General features: G+C 44.6%; 1 protein-coding gene across 1 annotated transcript in view; it reads right to left on the bottom strand.

Moving 5' to 3' along the window:
• zbtb38 (zinc finger and BTB domain containing 38) overlaps window positions 1–19,152 on the bottom strand; it is a 103,149-nt gene extending 83,997 nt beyond the window's left edge. Inside the window, exon 1 of the mRNA XM_063045470.1 lies at window positions 19,101–19,152. The gene's annotated coding sequence lies outside the window, so the exon portion shown is untranslated. The remainder of the gene's footprint in view (window positions 1–19,100) is intronic.
• Between the last annotated feature and the right edge of the window lie 1,164 nt (window positions 19,153–20,316).

Here is a 20,316-nt window from a genome sequence, read left to right as displayed (position 1 = left end):
GTTTAATTTCCTTTCTCTCTGAAGGAAAAAAAGTGTAAAGGAGTACTTCCTTGTCAGATTTGCCATTGAGTTGCAATTAATTTTATCAGTCTTTGATGGACTGCCTTTATAGTCTTTCTATGTAGCTATCAATTGCTGATCTTTGTTTGACTGAGAGTTGAGTTTATTACTTTATTGGGCTTCTGGTTTAAATCTGTTTCTTAGTTTACTTTATTAATGCTTTTTAAAAAAACTAAATACATGTACATAATTTTTTAATTTAGATGCCCATTTTAAAGTTGCATCTTCTTAATTATCCCATTTACGCTTTCAATGTTTTTGTTTGCAATGCCAGATTAAGATTTCTGTTTTATTTTCTCTACTGCACAATCTACTATTGCAAGCAAGGTAGTAAGCTTACTCCCTTTTGGTATAATGATTAATATATGTTACCGCTCATTCATCAAAGATTAATCACACTTTGAGCTGTGACTTCCTCCACACAGGACTCCAAAGTTCAGCAGTCTGTCTTTTACAGTTCTCACTCCTTGAGTACACTGTACATTCCAGGTTTTGGAGAGTTCATGAAAAAGGAGAAGCAGGAAGTTATTTGACCCATTTTGCCTGCTCCAGTATTTAATACAAACTTGTCTTATCTTTTACTTCAGTAACATTTTTACATACTACTTCCACACACCATAATTCCTTTGATATTTTAGATAAAATCTCCTGAGCTCTCCCTTGAATACATTGCAGCAGCTAAACCTCCACAGTTCCGTTGGGTAGAGACTCGGGAAGCTTCATCGTCCCCTGTCTGAAGACAACTCTCCTCACCTTAGACCTGAATGGCCAATCCCTTGTTTTGACTCAGTGTCTCTTAGTATCCCAGCCAGGAAATAACATCATCATCAAACCAATTAAACCTCATTAGAAGCCTTTTGGTGTGTTGGTTCCATACCTATATCTCCTTTCTCTCACCCTTCTATCCTCCCTTCTTCAAGGAATCCCTTAAAATATCACTCAATAGTTGAGTTTTTGGTCAATGAAACAGAATACAAAGGTGATGGGGGCTTGTCAGAAATGAATTGTGAAAATAAGGGGGGGATTTTAATCTATGTATACTCAGGGAAAATCATATGACCGACTGTACCTGAGATAGTCTGTTCCTAGTGTTCATCCTGGGTAAGTACTTGCAGAGCAATTTCAGGAAACTGAACAGTGGCGATATTCCCACTGCAGTTTGCCTATCACCATAATAGCGGATGTGATCTCACTGGCTCTTCACACGGTCTTGGATCACCTGGACAATACTAATAGTTACGTCAGGCTGCTGTTTATTGACTACAGCTCAGCATCTAACACAATCATTCACACATTTCTGATCAAAAAGCTCCAAAATCTGGGCCTCTGCACCACCCTCTGCAATTCGATCCTCGACTTCCCCACTGGAACACCACAGTCTGCATGAATTGGAAATAAGATCTCCATCATCATCATCATCATCATCATCATCATCAGGTGCCATGCCCAGTTTGAGCTTTGACTGCCATGGCCCACACACTCCTGTTTCGGGTCAAGTGGATCAATTCATTGGTATTCATTTCCAGTTCTCTGGCTGCTTTCTCCATCATCATTTGTCTTTGTCTCCTTCTTGCTTTCTTCCCTTCAATCTTTCCCATAATTACCGTGCATTCTAACTCCTCTTTCCTAATCACATGTCCAATGAAGTTACGTTGCCTTTTCATGATCTCATACATTATCTCTCTTTTTGTGTTTGCTCTGTTCTTGACATCCTCATTAGATATTCATTTCGTCCATGATATTCTTTGCATAACATCTCCACCTCACTGATAATCAACACAGGTGCAAATGAAGGATGCGTCGACTACTGTTCTATTTTCTCTCCACACCCATGACTGTCGATGGGCCAGATGGCCTAATTCTGCTCCTATGTCTTATGGACTGTGAGGCTAGGCACAGCTCAAATGCCATCCATAAATTTTGCTGATGACCCGACTATTGCTGGTAGAGATTCAGACGGCAATGAGAAGGTGTACAGGAGTGAGATAGATCAACCAGTTGAATGCTGTTACAGCAACACCCTTGCACTCAATGGCAATAAGACCAAATAATTGATTGCGGACTTCAGAAGGGGTAAGACAAGAGAACACACAACAGTCCACGTTGAGGGATCAGAAGTGGAAAGGGTGAGCAGTTTCAGGTTTATGGGTACCAATCTCCTAGCCTAACATATCGATGCAGTTACAACGAAGGCACGACAGTGGCTATTTGTCATTCGGAGTCTGAGGAGATTTGGTATGTCACCAAAGATACCCACAAATTTCGACAAATGCACCACAGAGAGCATTTTCACCGGCTGCATCACTTTCTGGTATGGGCGGAGAGCACTCCACAGGATCAAACTAAGCTGCAGAAAGTTGTTATCTCAGTCAGCTCCATCTTGGGAACTAGCCTCCCCAGCATCTTCAAGGAGCGGCATCCATCATTAAGGGCCCTCATCACTCAGGTCATGCCCTCTTCTCATTGCTACCGTCAAGAAGGAGGTACAAGAGTCTGAAGGCACACACTCAAAGTTTCAAGAAAAACTTCTTCCCCTTTTCCATCCAATTTCTGAATGGATATTCAACCCATGAACACTAACTCACTACTTTCATTCTCTCACTTTTTGCACCACTTATTTAATTTAACTTTTTAAAAAATGTTTATAATTCTTCCTGAAATTTACAGTTTTATTATGGCATATCGCAATGTACTGCTGCCGCGAAACAACAAATTTCACAACATTTGCCAGTGGTATTAAACCTGATTCTGAACAACCCAGTCTGCAGCCAATTAGTGAGCAGCCGAAATTTAACCAGTTATTGGACAGCAAGATCAGATTAATTTACGATCTCTTAGATGCCAGGAAGTATTCAATTTGAGGGAGAGAAGAATGGGTATTTTAAGTTGAAAGAAAAACAAATAAGAGGTAAAACGAGCTAAAGTGAGATGACAAGTTAGGTTCAGGGATCCCTCAATCAAAATGCTGGAGGAACTCAGCACGTCAGGCAACATCTGAGGAGGGGAATAAACAGTTAATGTTTTGGACTGAGACTCTTCATCGGGACTCGTCTCAGCATTGAAATATCGACTGCGCTTCATGCGTGTTGCTCAAGGTTTCCAACATCTCAGAATATCTTGTGTTTATGATCATTCAGACGATACACCTTACCAGGCACCTAAAGGAATCTTAACAAATTGACAGATTAGGTATCTGTCAACAAGAAAGAAAAATTCCAAGGGGAGGACCCACCATCCTTGGTTAAATCAAGAAATGAATGAGAACATCAAGTTTGAGGGTAGATGCCAAGTCAGAAAATTGGACGGAATAAAAAAAAAGCAGCAAATTACCAAAAAAAGTGAGGAAGAATTTGATTTAAATCTAGCTCGAAGTATAAACAGATCATAAGATTTTCCATAAATACTTTAAAAGTAAAAGTTAACAAAGTAAGCATTAGACCTATAGCAAGCATGTCCAAGAATTAATAATGGGAAGTTTGGAGGTGATGGCATGAACATCAGGTTCTTGTACTTTGAGTAATTGCCAGCCCTTTCACCATTCCCATTCCTGTTTCCCTCTCTCACCTTATCTCCTTAACTGCCCATCACCTCTCCCTGGTGCTCCTTCCCCTTCCTTTTCTTCCATGGTCTTCTACCTTCTTCTATCACACCAGCCCTTTATCTTTTTCACCTACCAGCTTCCCAGCTCCTTACTTCACTCCTTCCCCTCTCCTGGTTTCACCTATCAGCTACTACCTTGTACTTCTTCCTTCCCTCTCTCCACATTCTTGTTCCAGCCTCTCATCTTTTTTTTTCCAGTCCTGATGGAGGGTCTCGGCCCAAAAATTCAACTGTTTACTCTCTTCCATGGATGCTGCCTGGCCTGCTGAGTTCCTGCAGCATTTATTGTTGTTATTATTATTATTATTATTATGAGGACATGCTGTCCCCTTTTATTGTCATTTAGTAATGCATGCATCAAGAAATAATAAAAATGTTTTTCCAGAATGATATCACGAAAACACATTGACAAACCGACTTAAAAACTAACAAAAACCACATAATTATAACATAATTCTGTGTGTGTTGCTCGGATTTCCTGCATCTGCAGGTTTTCTCATCTCTAAATAGAGGAAGTTTGATATCATTTAACTTATTTTTGATCAGGGAGTGATTGATAATAATATCAGATGCTACAAATATTCCATTACCTACCAGTCGCATTAAGAAAAGCTAACCCAGACCATTTAGTAAATGCAACCTACCTAATACAAAGCTTTAAACGAATATTTGTAAGAAAACATCCCGTTTCAAAGCCATAGCATATCTCATCCCACAAGCCTATGGTTCAAAATGCATTAAAGAGCTGCAAATCATAAAAGTAGATTTAGGAGTAATATTTTTGTTGTGGGGTAACACAATCTAATACATATATTAAACAAAAAACTAGATTGGTGTAATAAATGACTCATTTGTATGTTTATTATGACAGAGAAGGAGGGGAAGACATCAAGCCCACTAGCTCCATGTTGGATTCCAGAAGTGAAATCCAGAGTCGGTTTTCCCTTCTGCTTATTCCCCTGAATCCCTGTAATTTACCCTCTGTTAGACACCAATCAAATCCCCTTTGATTCTTTTCACCATGTACTTACACAAAGTCATAGTTTACAGTCAGTAATGAGCTTACTGTCACGCCTTTGGGTTGTTGGAGGAAACCAGAGCACTTGTGGACACCCTCGTGGCCGCAGGGAATGCATGCAAACTCCACACGAAAGGCACCCAAGGTCAAGGTTAAACCCAGATCCCCAGAGCTGTGAGGTGCCACTACACTGTTGGAAATAATTCCAAGCTCCACGATCCCATTCCGAAGAATACCTTACACAGAAGTCGTTTGACAGTGAAACATCTAATCAGTTTCAAATGTGAGGGTTTTCTTTAACCTTCCCTGGTGGTTTGAAGAGTGAAATGACAAACTCTGTAAATACCTCCTAACACCTGTAGAGGGCAGGCTGGCACCAGGTTACAACAGCCAACTTGACTCTAGGCAGTGCTGTTGGACCATTTTAAACCAAGTGATGAGACAACTAGTTAGTACTAGGCATGACAAGGTACAAGATGGGAATAAATAATAAACATAAGAGATTCTACAGATGCTGGGAATCTTGAGCAAAATGCCCAGAATGATGGAAGAAGTCAGCAAGTCAGGCAGCATCTATGGAGGGGAGAAAGCAGTCGACGTTTTGGGCTGAGATCCTTCACCAGGACTGCATTGCCTGATTATGATGTAGCACTGTAATGACATACAGTAAATCCTTACCTCTCTCAGGGTATCCAGTATGTGGGTCCACTTCCTGCCCCTTCTCTTGGCCCAGTGAAATCTGATTATCATAGGTGCTCTGTTTCTTTCTCTCTTGCACGCACAAATGGTCGGAAGGGGAGCAGCTCCTTGGGTGATTTTTTGTGTGGAGTTTGCACGTATTCCCGAGAGAGTACTGCAGAGACTGGGATCTGGGAGAGCTCAGCAGGTCGAAAAGCATCAGTGGGGAGGAAAGGAACTGTCTGTGTCAAAACCCTCCATCAGGACTGAGAGAATATGGGCAGTATAAAGAGGACGGGGGGTAGTGACATGTGCTTGGAGGGGGGTGACGGATGACGGGCTAGGGAGAGAGGTAGAGTTGCAAGATTCCTGGCTAGGAAATAAGTGCAGTGAGTGTGATAGGGAAATCAGACAGAAAATAGAAGCTGATTGAGCCAGCTTTTGGGCGGGATGGGTCAGAGTCGGAAACTGGTGGGAGGGTGATAATTGCAAGCACACCTGGGATCTGACCAGCAAGGAAGGTGATCATGGGAACCATTAGAGGAATGGGGTGTTAGGGGGTGGTCTGGAGTTTGGTTATTTTGCCCCCCGAACACAGCGGAAAGCAAAATATTAACCTCAGCAACCAAGCTTGAGATCTGAATGGGGATTGTAGGTTAAATTTAAAATTCAGTCCTGAACAATAGTTTCCAGGAGCAGTGGATGCGAGTTAATTGAAAACCAGACAATGCTTAATAGCATTCATTTTGGGTGTCTGGAGTGTGGGTGCAAAGAAGGAGGTGTGAAAATTATATGTAATTCAAAGGAAGCATTGTAGATATATTGTATCTATAGAACTGTCCTTTGATCTTTAGCTTATAAAATATCATGTAATATTAGGTCAAACAGGCTTCTTCCTCCGCAAGGCTCTCAGTATGATGCCTGTGGCTTGGTTTTGCTGAATAAAACACTTCTATATCCTCTAGCTTCAGTGTTTCTCTGGTCACTTTGTTCACGTTACATCTGGGGGCTCATCCAGAATACCTTTGTGTGACCATCGATCTCAGCAGTCTAAGTGAGTGAGTATTTTCAAAATTAGCACTCACACTTGGATCTGTTCGGGTCGGTGGCTACAGGTCGTGAGATATCACAAGCACAGCGGAGAGCTGATCTAATGGACATAACAGTAGTCTGGTGTGTGTGTGTTCCAAACATTGTGCGTTAGTTTGGTGCAATGGGCCACCAGTTGCGAAGGGAGGGTTACTGACAGTTTGTGATGCCAGTGCAAGTACGTATACTCGTTCCAGGAACTGAATTTTGGTGGACGTGTGTATGAGTGTACCTGTGTTTTAACAATATGTCTGCAACAGTTAGATGCAAAGGAATACAACAGCCATTATGAGTTCAGATGCACAAAAGTGGCAGATTGCAGCGTACATAAGTGTGCATTGTTTAATTTTTATCCATCATTTATATTTTGCATAATATGGGAATTAGTGTGGAGATCTTTGAAGGAAAGGTTATCCTCAGATACTTCTGTTGGGATAGCACCGATTAAGGTTAGGCAACTTCGGGTTGAGAACCCTGAGGAACTGAGCTAGCCCTTGACTTTGATTACGACCATCCATAAGCCCTTCATCCCCAGAGAGAAGCACAGCATTTTGTCAGAGTTGCCCTCACATAGGGTCGCCTGACGGAATGCAGGATTCTGGCGCAAGCTCAAGGAAATGATTAAAATTCACCTGACGCACCCCAAAGATATACACATGTTGGTAAAAGCGAAGAACTTGCTTTGTGTGCCAGCAGCTGGGGCACTTAGCAAGGAACCACTGGAGTTACAGTTGTGGCTTCTCGGGCCATGGCTGGAGGCTGTGCCCTGAGAAAAGAACAAAGTGTGAAAATCACTCACCAAAGCAGGCAGAATCCACAGCAATGCCCTCTCTTTCCGACTTGACTGCTGACCAGATTATAGAGCTGGTAAGGTCAGACAAATGTCGACGGCCACCCCTATTACCTGCAGTGGCCATCCATGGAAACAAAAGAAGTTTACTAGGGGGTTGGAAATGTGAAATGTTTGTGGACATGATATCGATAATTGATCTACCCTTGCCCATGACTGGAGAGGTGACTTACATTACCAGAGCAGGAGATGAAATAATGAGGGTGGAGAGAAGTCAGCCCCTGTTATTTGAGACTAAGGCAGTGCAGCTTCCTGTAGGTTTTTTGGGTGTGCCCAAACAATGAGGGTACTATCCTGGGAATAGACACACTGAGTAAGACAGGTGTGATGATAGACTCAGAAAAAGGAGAAATAACAGGGACAAGACCGGGACAGCGAATATGTGTGACCCACAGAGCAGCTGGCATGGCCCACAGCAGCCCGAAGCAGGGAGCAGCGACAGGGCGATGTGTGGGTATCATGTCGGGAAGTCATGGGTCAGAGACCAGCACAGTCAGGAGATGTGAGATGTAGTGGAGCTGCCTGAGGAGGTAGCAGTGATTAAAGTAAGGGCTCGCCAGAAAGGGGATAGTGGAGAGCAGAAAGGGAACGAGTGGACAGACATCAGTGCGAGGAGGGCAGCGGACAAATGCCAGGTTAGAGAGATTACTTGGAGATGCGAAGAACCACTATAACCAGGGTAACACATTGAGGGATCAAGAAAGCAACGGTGACATATTGATGACCAGAGTGAGAGCCAGAGTGAGAGAAGGTCGTCCTCCCGCAGACAGCTGACCAGGTCACGGTAAGGGACCCGGTTGAAAGGACAGGTTTCACTCCCAGGTGGTTGGAACTACAGGCGGTGCTCTGGACAAATAACATCTGTGTTGGTGTATACTCCCGACGAGGCAGCCAGTGGAAACACTGGACTCAGGTTAAATTGTATGACCCACCTTCCTGTCACCCTCTCAGACAGAGCAAAGTATCAAGTGTACCCGGTAATGGCATCATTGCAGAGAACCCAAGTGATGAACGCCAGCCAACTGCACCAGACCTGACCACAGCCGATGGAAGCAAACGCGAAGCCAGAGGACACAAGCCGTGAATAACGTGTTAAAGTATAACAGTAACGGTACTCTGTAATGAAAGCTGGTTGCTGAAGGCAGCTGATTAGTTGTATAGCTCAGTATTGTATAGAAAAACATTTGGGAAAATTAGATGCAAAGGGATCCAAGTTACAGCAGAGACATCAACTTAGGTTTCAGGGCGGACCGAGAACGAAAAGAAAATCCACTCAGCATCTGAAGACAGTTACCCCGGCCTGAATGGGGAGTGAATATAAATGAGCTGGGCCCTTTCAGTGGTTGGGCCAGCGATCCACTGGACAGGCCGGAAGGGGATGCCCTGGGGTTAGATCCTTGCAGTCACTTAGAGAGAGACCACCCAACCCCTCCTGTACACTGATGAGAGGGGCTGTGAGCCTGATGCATTTACCTTGCTGGTGCCCCTGACCAGAGGGCAACCAATGTGGAGTTTTAGCTTTCAGAGAATGAAGGGGTGAAGATAAAGAATGTGATTAAACTGCAATCAGCCCACAGGGAAGTAGGCAGCAGGCATATGAATAATGAAGCTCCATTTTAAAACTGCTGGTTAAATTTCTGACACAATCTCTGCTTAGAGTCTTGTAGGTAACTGTCAGGGATAACTGGCCTTTCCTGGAACAAATGTATTTTTGTCCAGGAGAGTGAAGAGGAGGGACTGTGAGGCTGCATACTGGAGTTAGGTTATATAACAAAATATTCTGCCACCAATCTTTAGACCTGAACGTGGATTGTAGATTAAATTTAAAATGCAGCCCCGGACAATAGTTTCCTGGAGCTGTGGACACCAGTTAATTGAAAACCAGACAATGCTGGTTAACATTCATTTTGGGTGTCTGGAGTGTAGGTGTGGAGAAGGAGGTGTGAAAATTACATGTAATTCAAGTGACGCATTGTAAATACATTGTAACTACAGAACTGTCCTTTGATCTTTAGCATATAAAATGTCATGTAATATTGGGTTAAACAGATCTCTTCCTCCGAACAGGTCTCAATGAGCCTGCTGCTCATTTCTGACGAATAAAACACTTCTATATCCAGTAGGTTCAGTGTCTCCAATGACCTTGTTCATGTTACAACACGGAGAGAGGCAGCTGGGACCAGGACCAAATGGGGGAGGGGGATCTGGTGGATGAAATAACTGGTTGGAACCAGCAGTGAAGGGGTGAAAATGGGCAATGACAGAGGTTTTGGGGAGGGAGTTACGAGAAAAGGAGCAAATATGAGACAACTAGGGCTGGATCAAAGTAGGGTGGAGGCATACCAGAGGTTACCCGAAGTTAGTGAATTCTGTATTGGAGCTATTATGTTGCGGACTACCCAGGCGGAATATAAGGTGTTGCTCCTCTAGTTTGCATTGGGCCTCACTCTTGACGTGCAGAGGTCCAAGATGGACAGATCGGGTTGGGAAGGGGAAGGGAAACTGAGTTTTTAGTTACGTGCCATTTCAATTCCCCTTCCCATGCCTGTGCTGAGCTGCTGTGACTGTTTATGCTTTTTGATGGCTCAGTAAAGGCAACGTCAGACCCCACTTACCCTGGACATACTCTCTTTGCCCGTCTCTCATTGGGCTGAAGATACAAAATCTTCACATACCACCAAGCTTAAGGACACTTTCTACACTCCTGTTATCAAATATCAAATGTTTTCCTAAGATGATAAAGTGGACCCTTGTCCTCACAATCTTGCGCCTTACTGCCCACCTGAACTGCACTTCCTCTGTCGCGGTTACGCGCTGTTCTGCATTCTGCTGTTGATTGACCTCAATGCACTGCGCAATGGCTTGATCTGTGTGATCCATATGTAGGGCATGTTCTTCACTGCAACTCGATAAAAGTGACAGTAATAAACCGATTTTTCATCCTCGGACAGGAACAGGTATGTTAGATTAAAGTCTGTCATGAGCCTTTGTGGCCCATCAGGCCGGTGCTTATGCTGGTTTCCGTGGCGTGAAGTGACTGAGAGTACGAGACATCCCCCCCCTGCCCCCCGGATAGGACGCCAGTCTATCACGAGGTTAACCCCGAGCATATTTTTGCCAGTACCCATTCTCAGCTGGGTAGACCGGAGCATTGTGTGGGTTAAGTGCCTTGCTTAAGGACACACATGATGCCCCGGCTGAGGCTTGAACCCATGACCTTCAGATCACTAGGCCAATGCCCTAGCCACTTGGCCACGCATCACGCAGGTGTGTTAGATGAGGGAGAACATTGCCCTGTCGTTCATTGTGAAGCGTTCATTGGGTGAGAAAAGCCCAGTATGAATGGCCGTGCCCAGGGCTGAATGTGGGGGTGCTCTGGAGTGGAGGAAGGTGGGTGGATGGGGGGAAGGGGATATGAAATAAGAAGCTGGGAGGGATTGGAGGAAGAGGCAAAGGGCTGAGAAAGAAGCAATCTGATAGGAGAGGAGATTGGACCATGGGAAAGCACTGCCTGAAAGGAGTTTGTACGTTCTCCCAGTGACCTGATGGGCTTCCTCCCAGAGAACCAAATACGTATTAGCTGTTCGGTTAACTGGTTATTGTAAATTGTCCCATGATTAGGTGAGCATTAAATTGGGGGATTGATGGGTGGTGTGGCCTGAAGAACCAGAAGGGCTTGTTCCCTACTGCATGTCAATAAATCAATAAGAAAGTGAAGGAGGAGGGGTACCAGAGGGAGCTGATAGGCAGGTGAGGAGAAGAAAAGGGATGAGAAGGTAACCAGAATGGGGAATGGGAAGAAAGAAGGGCGATGAGGGAGTAATTAATGGAAGCTGGAGAAATTGATGTTGTTGACATCAGGTTAAAGGCTACCCAGATGGAATATGAGGTGTTGATCCTCCAATCTGAGTGCGGACTTATGGCAGTAGAGGAGGCCATGGAGTGACATGTTGGTATGGTAATCGCTCAAAGTCAATTTGATATGACAGAGATACCAGGAGACCCTGAGTTTTCTAGTGGACAGAAGGAAGCTGCTCGAGAAAGCAGTTCTCTAATCTGTCTGAGGTCTCGATGATGTAGAGAAGGACCCACCGAGAGCACTGGATGCAATAGATGGCCCTGACAAACTCGTGAGTGATATGTCACCTCACCTGGAAGGAAATGGAGCACTGAATGCTGGTGAGGCAGGTCATGCTCCAAAACCTGGGCCTCCGTACCTCCTGTTGCAACTGGTTCCTTGACTTCCTCAACGAGAGACCACAGTCAGTGTAGATCAGAAATTATATCTTCTCCTTGCTGATAATCAACACTGTTGCACCTTAAGGATGCATGCTTAGCCCACTGCTCTACTTTCTCTACATTCACAATGGCTTGGCGCAGCTCAAGTGCCATCTATAAATTTGCAGATGACACAATTACTGTTGTCAAAATTTCAGACGGTGATAAGGAGGCATACAGGAGCGAGATAGATCAGCTGGTTAAGTGGTATTGCAACAACAAACTTGTACTCAATGTCAGTAAGACCAAGGCATTGATTCTGAACTTCAGGAAAGGGAAGTCAAGGGAACACACAACAGTCCACGTTGAGGAACCAAAAGTGGAAAAGTGAGCAGTTTCAATTTTATGGGTGTCAACATTGTACATGGCTTATCAGCGTCGTCAACAGAGCTTTACCAAGAGGGACTTCTCTCAGGTCGGCGGCGGTTATTTAAAAAGGGAACTTTGAGAGCGTTTGTCCATTGTACGTGGCCTATCAGCGGCTATAACCGGAGCACCTTAGTGAGTTAGATAGCAGGGACGGTTCAGGCATAAAAGGGAGACACTGCCTAGCAGAGCGATTATCAAAGGAGTGGTCATCGACGGAGTGATCTGAGGCAGAGTGGTAGGGCTTTGGCAATAACAGGTCGAGCTGAGGAATACCTGTCAGGAATAGAAATAGGAAGTATGTCTGTGAGGCTGGTGTTCTGTACTGGTTGTCAGATGTGGGAAGTACAGGAGACTCCCAGCCTCCCAGGTAGCCACATCTGCACCAGGTGCATCAAGCTGCAGCTCCTTAGGGGCCGGGTTAGGGAATTGGAGATGCAGCTCAATGACTTTTGTCTGGTCAGGGAAAGTAAGGAGGTGATAGAGAGGAGCTATAGGCAAGTAGTCACACCGGAGGCTCGGGAGACAGATAAGTGGGTAACAGTCAGGAGGAGGAAGGGAAAGAGTCAGATACTAGAGAGTACCCCTGTGGCTGTCCCCCCTTAACAATAAGTACTCCTGTTTGGGTACTGTTGGGGGGGGAGGAACAACCTACCTGGGGGAAGCGACAGTGGCCGTACCTTTGGCACAGATTCTGGCCCTGTGGTTCAGAAGGGTAGGGAAAGGAAGAGGAAGGCAGCAGTGGTAGGGGGCTCTATAGTTAGGGGTCAGAAAGGCGATTCTGTGGACGCAGGAAAGAAGCGTGGATGGAGTTTGCCTCCCAGATGCCAGGGTCCGGGATGCTTCTGATCGCATCCACGATATCCTGAAGTGAGAAGGTGAACAGTCAGAGGTTGTGGTACATATTGGTACCAACGACATAGGTAGGAAAAGGGAGGAGGTCCTGGAAACAGACTACAGGGAGTTAAGAAGCAAGTTGAGAAGCAGGATCTCAAAGGTAGTAATCTTTGGATTACTGCCTGTGCCACGCAACAGTGAGTATAGGAATGGAGTGAGGGGGAGGATAAATGTGGATAAATGTGTGGCTGAGGGATTGGAGCAGGGGGCAGGGATTCAGATTTCTGGATCATTGGGACCTCTTTTGGGGCAGGTGTAACCTGTACAAAAAGGACGGGTTGCACTTGAATCCCAGAAGGACCAATATCCTGGTGGGGAGAGTTTAAACTAGAATTGCTGGGGGGGTGGGAACTGAACAGAAGAGACAGAGGAAGAGGCAGTTGGCTCACAAATAGAGAAAGCTTGGAGACAGTGCGAGAGGGAGGATAGGCAGGTGATAGAGAAGGGACACGCTCAGACCGATGGTTTGAGATGCGTGTATTTTAATGCAAGGAGTATTATGAACAAAGTGGATGAGCTTAGAGCATGGATCAGTACTTGGAGCTATGATGTGTGGCCATTACAGAGACTTGGTTGGCTCAGGGGCAGGAATGGTTTCTTCGAGTGCCAGGGTTTAGACATTTCAGAAAGGACTGGGAGGGAGGAAAAAAAGGTAGGGGTGTGGCACTGCTGATCAGAGATAGTGTCATGGCTGCAGAAAAGGCGGAAGTCATGGAGGGATTGTCTACTGAGTCTCTGTGGGTGGAATTCTATCTTCTTTACCATAGCATTGGAGAGGGATAGGAACAGACAAGTTAGGAAAGCGTTTAATTGGAGTAAGGGGAAATATGAAGCTATCAGGCAGGAACTTGGAAGCATAAATTGGGAACAGATGTTCTCAGGGAAATGTATGGCAGAAATGTGGCAAATGTTCAGTGGATATTTGTGTAGTGTCCTGCATAGGTACTTTCCAATGAGACAGGGAAAGGATGGTAGGGTACAGGAACCGTGGTGTACAAAGTCTGTTTACAATCTAGTCAAGAAGAAAATAAAAGCTTACGAAAGGTTCAAAAAACCAAGTAATGATAGAGATCTGGAATATTGTAAGGCTAGCAGGAAGGAGCTTAAGAATGAAATTAGGAGTGCCAGAAGGGGCCATGAGAAGGCCTTGGTGAGCAGGATTAAGGAAAATTTCAAGGCATTCTCCAAGTATGTGAAGAGTAAGAGGATAAAAGGTGAGCAAATAGGACCAATCAAGTGTGACAGTGGAAAAGTGTGTATGGAACTGGAGGAGATAGCAGAGGTACTTAATGAATACTTTGCCCCAGTATTCACTATGGAAAAGGATCTTGGTGATTGTAAGGATGATTTACAGCGGACTGAAAAGCTTGAGCATGTAAATATTAAGAAAGAGGATGTGCTGGAGCTTTTGGAAAGCATCAAGTTGTTTAAGTAACACTCACAACACGCTGGAGGAACTCAGCAGGTCAGGCAGCATCCGTGGAAACGATGAGTCAACGTTTCGGGCCAGAACCCTTCGTCAGGACTGAAACGTTGAAACGTTGACTCGTTTCCACGGATGCTGCCCGACCTGCTGAATTCCTGCAGCGTGTTGTGAGTGTTGCTTTGACCCCAGCATCTGCAGATTATTTTATGTTTACAAGTTGTTTAAGTCTCCGGGACAGGAAGAGATGTACCCCAGGCTACTGTGGGAGGCGCAGGAGGAGATTGCTGATCTTTGCATCATCAATGGGGATGGGAGAGGTTCCGGAGGATGGGAGGGCTGCAGATGTTGTTCCCTTATTCAAGAAAAGGAGCAGAGACAGCCCAGGAAATTATAGACCAGTGGTTGGTAAGTTAATGGAAAAGATCCTGAGAGGCAGGATTTATGAACATTTGGAGAGGCATAATATGATTAGGAATAGTGAGGTGGCTTCGTCAAAGGCACATCGTGCCTTACGAGCCTGACTGAACTTTTTGAGGAATTGACTAAACACGTTGATGAAGGTAGCGCAGTAGATGCAGTGAATATGGATTTCAGCAAAGCATTTGACAAGGTACCCCATGCAAGGCTTATTGAGAAAGTAAGGAGGCATGGGATCCAAGGGGTCCTTGCTTTGTGGATCCAGAATTGGCTTGCCCACAGAAGGCAAAGAGTGGTTGTAGACGGGTCATATTCTGCATGGAGGTCAGTGACCAGTGGTGTGCCTCAGGGATCTGTTCTGGGACCCCTTCTCTTCATGATATTTATAAATGACCTGGATGAGGAAGTGGAGGGATGGGTTAGTAAATTGGCTGATGACACAAAGTTTAGGGGTGTTGTGGATAGCGTGGAGGGCTGTCAGAGTTTACAGTGGGACATCGATAGGATGGAAAACTGGGCTGAGAAATGACAGATGAAGTTCAACCCATATAAGAGTGAGGTGGTTCATTTTGGTAGGTCAAATATGACGGCAGGATATAGCATTAATGGTAAGAGTCTTGGCCGTGTGGAGGATCAGAGTCTGATCTTGGAGTCTGAAACCATAGGACACTCAAAGCTGCTGCGCAGGTTGACTCTGTGGTTAAGAAGGCATACGGTGCATTGGCTTTCATCAATCATGGGACTGAGCTTAGGAGCTGAGAGGTAATGTTGCAGCTATATAGGACCCTGGTCAGACCCCATTTGGAGTACTGTGCTCAGTTCTGGTCACCTCACTACAGGAAGGATGTGGAAACCATAGAAAGGATGCAGAGGAGTTTTACAAGGATGTTGCCTGGATTGGGGAGCATGCCTTATGAGAATAGGTTGAGTGAACTTGGCCTTTTCTCCTTGGAGTGACGGAGGATGAGAGGTGACCTGATAGAGGTGTATAAGATGATGAGATATATTGATCGTGTGGATAGTCAGAGGCTTTTTCCCAGGGCTGAAATGGCTATCATTAGGGGGCACAGTTTTAAGGTGCTTGGAAGTAGGTACAGAGGAGATGTCAGGGGTAAGCGTTTTTTACGCAGAGTGGTGAGTGCGTGAAATAGGCTGCCAGCGACGGTGGTGGAGGAGGATACGACAGGGTCTCTTAAGAGATGCCTGAACAGGTACACGGAGCTTAGAAAAACAGAGAGCTATGGGTAACCCTAGGTAATTTCTAAAGTAAGTACATGTTTGGCACAGCATTGTGGGCCGAAGGGCCTGTATTGTGCTGTAGGTTTTCTATGTTCTGTGTTTAACATTTCTGAGGATTTATCCTGGGCCAAACATATTGAGGAACTTTTCGAGAAGGCACAACAGCAGTTATATATCATTAGGAATTTGAGGAGACTTGATGTGTCATCAAAGACTCTCACAAATTTGTACAGATACACATACTGTGGAGGGATTTTCTAACTGGTTGCATCACCATCTGGTATAGAGGGGCCACTGCACAGGACCAGAAAAAGGTACAAAAATTTACAAACTCATTCAGCTCCATCGTGAGCACTAGGATCCACAACAATGCCTTAACAAGTTGGAATCTGTCAGTAAGGAACCCTATCTACCAGAACATGCCATCTTCTCATTGTTACCATCGAGAGGATGGTACAGGAGCCTGAAGGTACACACTCAACATTTTAGGATCAGCTTATTCCCAACTGACATCAGATTTCCGAATGGACAATGAATCTATGTACACTACCTCATCATTTTTTTTGCTTTTTTGTTTGCACTCATCATGATGTGCCATGTTGTATGACATGGGCGATCATAGTCTTTCCATGACAAACCTTGGCAAATTTTTCTCAGAAGTGTTTTTCTTCTTCTTCTGGGCAGTGTCTTTACAAGACAAATGACCCCAGCAATCATCAATACTGTCCAGAGGTTGTCTGTCTGGTGTCAGTGCATATCCAGGACTGTGATACACACTAGCCGTTCATCCGACCATCCACCACCTGCGCCCTTGGCTTCACGTGACCCAGATCAGGGGGCTATGCAGGTGCTACACCTTGTCATGGGTGACCTGCAGGATAGCGGAGGGAAGGAGCACAATTCACCTCCTTTGGTAGAGGCGTATCTCCACACCACAACCCTCTTCAATTAATTTACTTTTATGTCTATTTCTTATTTTAATTTACAGTTTTTAAAATTATGTATTGCAAAATACTGCAGTTCATTTCAGGACATATATCAGTGATATTAAAGCTGATTCTGATTCTGTAAGGGCATTTATCAGTCTTACAGTGCCATAAGGGAGATCAGTGGGGAGGGACGAGTGGCTAAGGGAGCAATCATATGGAATCCCACTGTGAATATTCCTGGGCTTGTAGTACTGTGCTTCAGAAGTCTTGTCAGCTCATTAAGTCCTTAACACATAGTTGGATTTAACAACCTTGGTATTTCAAAACATTGGGAGAGGAGTTAACTGGAATCCACAATATCTCAATTAACAAGATGTTAGGGTAGATTAAATAATAATAATAATAATAAAGATGAGCTTTATTTGTCACATGTACATGGAAACATACAATGAAATGCATTGTCTGCATCAAATCAAATCAGCTAGGATTGTGCTGGGCAGCCCTGCTTCCAGTGGCAACATAGCATGCCCACAACTCACCAACTCTGACCACACATCGTTGAAATATGCGAGGAAGCTGGATCACCTAGGAGATGCCCACAGGGCCACAGGACAAACGTACAGACCTTTCAGCTGGCACTTGAGCAGCATCCTGCCAACTGCTGTGCTACTGTGCCAGTCAAAGATTTTCCAGAGTAAGGAAGATATAGAACACACAACCCTCTAGCCAGTTGGCTCAAACAAGGAAGCATCTCTTAACTGCTTAGTGATCGAAGGAATATCCGGAGACCATCCACATATCAAACTAATTAATCTAACTATCACCTGTATGTCCACCCACATTACCCCAGCATTAGTCCAGACGATGCAGAAGCGTTAGTGCCTGGAGTTTGTCTTGAAATAATCAGCATGTAATCCATAGATCATCACCAGTTCAGAAGGCAGAGGACAGATTTTAATCTGCAGGAGTCACTACAAACAGCAAGCAAGTCCCATTAATCCACAAGTGCCTTATTTCCAGGAGCATAACCCAGGCAAAAGTTACATCCTGATACACAGGAATTTAAGAAACTACAGAGATTATGGACTCAGCCCAGTACATCACAGGCATATCCCTCCCCAACAGTGCCTGAAGGGGTGTAAACAAAAATTATTATATAATTTTTTATGTGTTCTGTCTTATGCAGCTCAGGGCACTTGCAAATGCATCAGCAAGCAAAGGAGACATCACACATATTCAACCACAAGAGAAAACTATTAGAGCTAGCACAAATGTAACACGGAAAGGAAAACAAATTTCTATAGCCGCGGCAGTACAGAAATCAAAGTAAGTCTTGATGAAGCCCCAAAACTTTGACTGTTTACTCTTTTCCATAGATGCTGCCTGACCTGCTGAGTTCCTCCAGCATTTTGTGTGTGTTGCCTTGGATTTCCAGCATCTGGACACTTCATTGCGATGGTCAACATAATACTTCTCATTCACTAAGCAAGCTGATCTCTGCAGCGTTGGAGGAGGACACAGACCTGATAATCTCACACGCAGCTCATTTTCTTTCTCTCTCTCTCTCTCTCTCTCTCTCTCTCTCTCTCTAACTCTGACTTGACACACTCTGACTCTTTTGACATACTGTTCCTTATCTCAGCACGAATCACCAGCCATGACCTGGCCCAAGACAAAACTTCTCCACTTGTACCAAGAAGGTCCCCCTTTTAAATCCTTCGAAACTCCTTACACTGGTACTTTTCCATGCCTTTGATACATGCAGCTGCAGAATGACCCAGAAAAACATGTTTTTCACCATTTTCCACTGTTATGGCTGCAGACTTGTACTCCCTTCACTTTCTCAAAACATTGCTCTTGTACTTTCTCAAAACAATCCCACACCAGACTGACACCATTCCCTATTACAGACTCCCATTTTATTTTAACACATACCAAGAAGGAATCACATTTAACTTTTTCCTCACGGGAGGCATTGTCTCAAGGAGGCAATTCTAACATCAAAGCTCCCCACTATCTGGGCCATGCCAGTTCTTGGGCAGGATCCTTCAGGAAGGAAGTACTCAAGCCTGAAGTCCTGAAGTGGTGGCAACCAGGTTCAAGAATCAGGTCGCATCAGACATTTGATCTTGAACCAACTTGCACATCCTGAACACTATAGCAGCACCAGGTTCACTTTGGCCACTTGATTTGATTTTTCTTGTGCAAGTGTCTATAATTTATGTGAAAATGAAGCACGCTGTTCACACTCACCTTCCTTGTGTGGCGCCGTGGGGCAGCTGCTCCCTCCCACAGCGCTGGAGATCCTGGATCCACCTTCATCTCACGCACAGCCTGTGTGGAGTTTCGCCTTCTCACTGTCGCTGCACGGGTTTGCCCGGGTGCTCTGACTTCCTCCCACATCTCAACAGCATGCCGGTTGGTAGGTTAGTCAGCCACAGTAAGTTTGACCTGGTGTAAAGTTGTGGTAGAAACTGGAGGAGGAGTCAATGGGAAAAGAGAGAAACTAAGAGCTGGGACACATGCAGGGTTAGTACATACAGCTGGTTGATGGTCAGTGCAGGACCTCAGTGAGCCCAAGGTACCACGTGACTCTCATATGTTCATAAAAGTGTGGATTACTGTCAACATAGAAGGGCTCAGATGTCGTTCTGGCTTAGAACCAGCTCTTCTTAATCAGTAGCATCCTCCCAGTCAAGGTGGCACCGAGCTGTGGTGTCCATTGAGGTCACATATCAGACTTACTGTAAAGATTGGCTCTATTCCTTTTAGAGCATGACACCCAGTACTGTGACTTTAGAGATGGACTTTCTGATGCATTAAGGGACAGGTTTGTCAAAGCATTCAAAAGAGGTTCCTATCCGAAAGAGACCTAACCTTAGAACAGGCATTGACCATTGCAATGTCATTAGAGACTGCAGCAAAGGACGCAGCAAAACTACAGAAAAGGAGATTAGAATGAGAAATGCACAAAATGTCTCTGGATGGTGCAAAAAGCCAAAAAAGGTTATTGCTGTGACAAATCCTCCCATGATGCAAATGACTGTTGGTTCAAGGAATAAGTGTGCAGAAAGTGTCACAGACAAGGTCACATAGAGGGAGTGTGCAAGTCAGACAAAGAGCATGACCAAAGAGAAAAACCACATTAAGTGAAGAGTTTCACACACTAAACTAAGCAAATGCACTAAGTGACTGAATATGAAACAATCTGACAACACAGATTCTGACAAAAGTGAACTGTCATGCCTAGAACTGCAAAGCATTACTTAAGCAGATCACAAAATCATATTGATCACAATAGATATGTCTGGTGTAAAACTGAAAATGGAATTGGACACAGGATCAGCTTTGTCTATAATTTTAGGGGCTGACTACAACAGACTGTTTTCTAAGATACCTTTAGAGAAGACCTCAGTGATGCTAAAGACTTGCACAGGCAAAAAAGTATTTCCCAAAGACAAACTGAAAG

Source organism: Mobula hypostoma, chromosome 4 (assembly GCF_963921235.1).
Source record: "Mobula hypostoma chromosome 4, sMobHyp1.1, whole genome shotgun sequence".
NCBI classification, from domain to species: Eukaryota; Metazoa; Chordata; class Chondrichthyes; order Myliobatiformes; family Myliobatidae; genus Mobula; species Mobula hypostoma.
The sequence above is the reverse complement of the archived record's forward strand: the minus strand, read 5'-3'. Positions and strand labels throughout refer to the sequence as shown.